Source organism: Mesocricetus auratus, unplaced genomic scaffold (genome assembly GCF_017639785.1).
Source record: "Mesocricetus auratus isolate SY011 unplaced genomic scaffold, BCM_Maur_2.0 Super-Scaffold_100007, whole genome shotgun sequence".
NCBI lineage: Eukaryota > Metazoa > Chordata > Mammalia > Rodentia > Cricetidae > Mesocricetus > Mesocricetus auratus.
This window is the reverse complement of record NW_024429191.1, coordinates 60,958,001-60,963,887: the sequence shown is the minus strand read 5'-3', so window position 1 is coordinate 60,963,887 and position 5,887 is coordinate 60,958,001. Positions and strand designations below refer to the sequence as shown.

At 49.4% G+C, this 5,887-nt stretch overlaps 1 long non-coding RNA gene across 1 annotated transcript; it reads left to right on the top strand.

Annotated features, from left to right (window-relative positions):
• The first annotated feature begins 617 nt into the window (after nt 1-617).
• LOC110342172 lies at nt 618-5,612 on the top strand. Its single transcript, XR_002384177.2, has 4 exons — nt 618-768; nt 2,904-3,044; nt 4,818-4,940; nt 5,503-5,612. It is a non-coding gene; the product is annotated as an uncharacterized LOC110342172 (long non-coding RNA).
• The last annotated feature ends 275 nt before the right edge of the window (nt 5,613-5,887 follow it).

The following is a 5,887-nucleotide window of genomic DNA, read 5'->3' as shown; positions in this document are numbered from 1 at the left end:
GGGGACCAGAATCTTCTGGATGCCCGTCTGCTGCTCTTTCCTATATACCCCACCACCAGCTGTCCTTTAAGAGCATAGGCAGGTGTTTAACAAACTTGGTCACATATGTCACAGAAGGAAAGGGTATCTTGAAGTTTGCTGCTCCTCCCTTTGCAACGTTCTAGAAGCCTTGCCTCCAAAGATGCTTCCCCTTTTCCTCTAGAGGAAGATGCCAGACAGCTGAGGGGATGGTGGAGGATAGAGAGTGTGTGTGTGGTGTACGTGTGTATGCATAGTGTGTGCATAGTTTGTATGTAGACTGTATAAATGGTGTGTGTGTAAATTGTGTGTATGGTGTGTGTGTGGTACATATGTGCTTGTTGTCAGTGATGGCTTGGGTGAGAGCAGACTTCCAAATGGATTTGGCTGCATGACCTCAGGCATCTGTCTTGTTGGCTTTCACCTTGACTGTGAGGTCTGCAGTTTCTGTTCAGGGCAGCCTCACTTGATCCCATATTGGGATTTAGAGACTTGACTCTGAGCTCTTTATGTGACCTGCTAATCATCTATTTTTCTGTCATGGTTAGAGTCATCCCATAAAACAACTTTGTGGTGTTTTGTTTTCCCCCCAGCTGCCTCCCTTGGCCAAATCTGCCATCCCTGCTCTTTATAGAGAAAAGAACAAAGCTGCCTGATTACTGCTAGAACAGTTTGCCAGGACCTGTGGACAAACAGCACCATGCAGAGGGCTAAGGCACAGCCCACACAGCTCTGCTAATTTGCCCCCAAGTAAGGAAAATATCTGAGACAGGCTCAGAGTCAGACCCTGCCCCCAACTCCCATGGGCCCTCCTTTTCTGAGTCTTAGTTCAAGCTCTGAGGGTCTGGGAGAGCTGGGCTATAGTTTCTCCAGCACAATTGGAATCAAGAGATAAGGATCTGGGCTTGCTAGGTGATGGTAGCTAGGGGAGGGGGTGGCATATAGAGAACTCTAGGACTTGGGGACCTACTGAGAAATCTCTTGATGCTTTCATACCTGATGACAATAGTGGATGGGCAATGGCAACAAACATGGCTTCATGAAAATCAGGGCCAACACTGGCTAACACTCTTCAGAAATATTAGTCTGGGTTGCCCTAATGAGCAAGCTAGCCAGCCTGGCTAAAATACTGGCAGAGTGTGAAGGAAAGAGTAAGTGGCACAGGACAGACACAGATGTCAGTAGTGGTCTCAGGACCCGCAATAGTAACTGGCACTTCTGTACTGATACAGAGACTTACTCTGGAGTCCAGGTTGACCTCAATTCCCCATCCTCCTGTTGTGGAACAGTCTTGTACACTGTGAATATTTATTACTCTCATTGGTTAATAAAGAGCTGACTGGTCAATAGCTAGGCAGGAGAGATTGGGCAGGATGGCCAGACTAGGAGAATTCTGGGAAGAAGGGCAGAGTCAGAAGAGTCTCCAGGAGACACAGAGGGAACAAGACATGCTGGAGGACAGGTGAAACCGTGAACCACATGGCAGCACATAGATGAATAGAAATGGGTTAATTTAAATTATAAGAGCTAGTTAGTAATAAGCCTGAGCCATCAGTCAAGCATTTATAATTAAGTATCCATGTTGGTTATTTGGGAACTGGTGAGCAGGAAAGAAAAGTCTGCCTACATCCTCCAGCTTCAGCCTCCAGAGTTCTGTGTTCCACCATGCCTGATGGTATCATTGCCCTTATCAATTCACTTTCCTGTCTTGAAAACCCAGAGACAAAATGACCACATGTTGGTCTGCACATGACAAGAGGTAGTGATCTACAGCAGACACTACTTCCCCATGCCAGGCAAGCTGCCTCAGTGATCCGACTTGGCAGCTGTTGGGGACTTTCTGGGCAGGTTGCCAGCACCTTACCTCCAGCATTTTTTTTTGGGCTCTCTGTGTTTCTGACTCAGGAATTTCTCTGTTCCAGTTGCTGTGGGAGGATGAAAACCAAACACCTCTGGGTATGACCCTCCAATGGTGGGGCCAGGAGCCCAAGGCAAAAGCCCTTACCTCTTTCTTCCAATGAGATCGCTGGGAGGTGGTTCTTGTGGCTGCCTGTTCTGAGGCTCCTGAGCTTCCCTTAATTCCATCGTTAAACTTCTGTGTATGATACTTGTCTCCCCAGATCCCTTTGTCCCATGCTCCTTTCAGTCTCTTAGGATCAATCATCTTGGTGTCCCAAGTCAATGACCTTCTCTCAATGCCTTGAGTATGTCTGTTTTAAGGAGGACCCGAGCTGAGATCCTGTTTTTCTCCTTTGAGTATATATAACCCTCCCCAAATTCTTCCTCAAACCAGTGGCCCCAGATGAAGATCCTTCTTGTTCCCTCTTGTTATGTGTATGGGTAGCAAGTTGCACTTAGAAAAAGACGTTCAGTAAATGTTTATTAAACAAATGTCTCCTTCCTTGGAATGTCCCCAGGGAGAGAGGAGCCACCAAGGGTGACTGAGTCTCCCACTGGATGCTGCAATCTTGCAGACACTGCAGCCAGCATCCTGGGTGGAAACAGAAGTTCATTATCTGGTCACATCAGATGTTAATCCATCTCAGCAGGGGTCTGGGGGCTCAGGTTGATTTAGCCTTCTCCTTCCCTGCTCCTGTTCCTCCCCCAGCCAGTCATGTTAAGTGAGTTAGTAATGAGAATGGCTAGGAACGGAATTCTATGAGAAAGTAAGCTGCAGCTTAGAGAGCAGGCAGGAGGAAGGGAGAGGGACTTGGTGAGCTGGAGGGGGTTTCTAGGGCTGTCAGAGGGAATGGAGGAACATGGGAGCAGCAAGGAGAGTCAGAAGGAAGCCCTTCAGTCAGAGGCGAGATTTTTTTATCCCTCTTCTTGTATTCTGTCTCCCCATATCCCTTTCTCATCTATGGGTATTTTGTCTTTGTATTTAGGAGGTGGAGAAGAAGAAGAAAGGCAGCAGGGGGGAGAGGAGAGATGTTCAGAGCATGGAATAAATTACTCTTCCTACAGTTCCAAGAGCTCAGAGTCTGGAGTGAGAGCAAGGAGGGAAGGAATGAGGAAGGCACGGGCAGGTAAGAACTGGTGACCTGACCTGGGTACTACCCACTCCATCACTTTGACTTCTCAAGTCATCCCAGGCCAACCAGGGTGAGTGAGCCATTCTGTTGGACAGATTGTGGTTAAGGTACAGAGTAAGTCAGGCTGGGTACCAGTTACAGGGAAAACACATTTGCCACACATCCTGTGATGTGTTCATGCATGAAGACTGATCTTCATTAGCTGGGGAAACATTTAGCCAGTTAAGTGCTGGCCACAGGAGCATGAGGGCCTGAGTTTGAGCCCCAGAGTCCATGGGAAAGCGCTGGGAATGATGACACTCAACTGTAATTCCAGAACAGGAGCGGTGGAGACAGCCAGGTTCCTGTCTTCCTGCCTAGCTAGCTTAACGTACTTGGTGAGTTCTAGGACAATGAGATGTTTCAGAACACAGAGAGATGAACAGTGCCTGCTGAATGGCATAAAAGGTTGTCCTGTAACCCCCCCCCCATGCACAAAATGTACACATCACACACATAAACAGACACAGATACAAACACACAGACACGCACACACAGAGACAGACAGACAGACAGACAGACACACGCACGCACGCGCACACACACACACACACACACACACACACGATCGTTCCACATACCAGCAACCCCATTTTTCAAGATGAGTCAAACGAGACCTGGAAAGGCAAGCTGAAGCTTGGGTGAAAATACTGAGGGTTTGAATCCACAAGCAGAGGTCCTGAAGCCCCATGCCCATCACCATGGAGGGTCTGAGGGGTATAACTGTGGGCGGTTCACACCCTTGGCACGGATTCACTCCTTTCAGGTAGCCAACCTTCCTCACAAGCTTCGCATGTCTCCCCCAGAGTCTTCTGCTTTTGTGTCTTCTTACAATGCCCTGTGCCCCTTCGCTGACACCTCACCCCACCCCACCTCCATTTGCAAACAGCTAAGTGGAACTCAGCTGGAGCCTGATGTTTGGTGGTGATGAGGTTCCCAGCAGGGGAAGGGTTTGATGTGTGAAGACAGAGACCAAAGCAGCAACATTAAATCTTCCTGCTCAGAGCTGTTGTGAGCAGGCCCTGGCAGGCGCTCCGTGAGGGCAGCAGTGGAGAGAGCCACAACCAACAGAAGCCCCAGGGGGTTAAATGCCAGCCAAAGGGCGGCTCACACAGGGCTGATGGGATAATGGAAGGGGGTGTGTGCCTGGCCATTACTAGGCAGACTGGATAATAGGAGCACAGGGCAGAACTCACAGGCGCCTAGCTGCCTGGGAGGCTGGGTTCTGGTTTTGACTTTGCCACACAGTCATGGGAAGGATTTATGCTTCACAATCAGCTTTTTAAATCAAATAATTAACTTGTATGCATGTCTGTGTATGCTATGTGTGTGCCCATGCATGTAGGAACAGGAGTCAGCCTTAACTGCTCCTCAAGTGCTAACTAACCATCTCTCTTTTTGAGACAGGGTCTCTCACTGGCCTGGGACCTACCAAGTAGGCTAGACTGGTTGACCAGAGAGCCTCAGAGCTCTGCCTGCTTCCTCCATCCCGGAGTTGGAGTTACAAGTGTTCATGGCCATGCCCAGTTTTTGAAAACATGGGTTCTGGGATCTAACACAGGTCCTCACGTTTGGAGAACAAGCTGCTTTGTTTTTTGTTTTTTAAATGTGTGGCAGCACAGGGGTGGGGTTTGCATTGTTTTTTTTTATTCCAACTAAATGAGGCTCTAATTAGCAGCTTCTCCAGGAAAGGGACTGTATTTTAGCAGAAGTCTTCCATGTACCCAGCTGAACAGGACCAGCCTGAATCTTGCCTCCCGGGGCTCCTGCTCTAAAATGGAAAAGAGATGACCAACAGATCAGAAAAATACCTGCATCATTACCATGGCAGTCCATGCCGTGAAGGACCGGGTGAGTGAGGGGCTACCACACAGCACTACATGGAGATCTGAAGCTGAGCTATGAAGCAGGAACCAGTAGGAGAAATGGGAGGAAAAACTACCAGAAGATGGGACTGGAAGTGTGCAGCAGGGGAGGGAGGGTGGAGCGTGGTGAGTTTAATAAAGGCACGGGACACTCACATGGCTAGAGGCTAAGACTGGCAGGTGGCTGGGGCTGGAAGTGCCCTGGCTGGACTCCAGCTGCCAGGATCTGGGCGGTGGAGCTGTCCAAGGTTCCAATCAGGAAAGCACACTAATGAACAGGGAGCTCTTGGTACTGCCAGGCGGCCAAGATGGGCGCTTAGGATGATGGCAGCTTCAGGGTAGAGTGGACACCGGACTTTTCTCTCTGAAAACACCCCAGCCATTCCAACTCTGGCCCCTGTGTGTTGCAGCACATCAGTTTTCCTGACCCTTGTTTTTGTTTTTCTGAATATCTTATCTCATCTCTCTTTTCCCGTGTCTGAGGGAGCTAGGGACAGAAAAGACACTGCCTGCCACAGAGAAATGGAAAATAGTGAATTTTACTCCAGATACAGGCAAGGAACTCAGTGCTCACTAGCAAGTCACTCCGTCTCCCTCTGTCCACTCATCCACGGGCAGAATCTGAGATCAAGGTCGTGAGATGGAAACCTGAGGCCACAAGGAAGGCAGCAGAAGGGTGAGAAGCGGGCCAGACTTGAGGGATCAGGGAGAACAAGGGGAGGGGTGAGCTGTGATGACTGGCGGGTCCGTGCCTTGTATAAATGGTGGTAGTGATGTGGAACCAGGTGGCTACTGAACACGGGTGAGGGGCCTCATCCCACAGTCGCCTGTCTTCTCCTAGGAGGTGCGAAAGGCCTTTCTCAGATGCTTGGAGCGTATTTCCCACCATGTCCTCCTGCCTTCCTTCTTCTCCACCCCCTTTAGTCTCTGTTG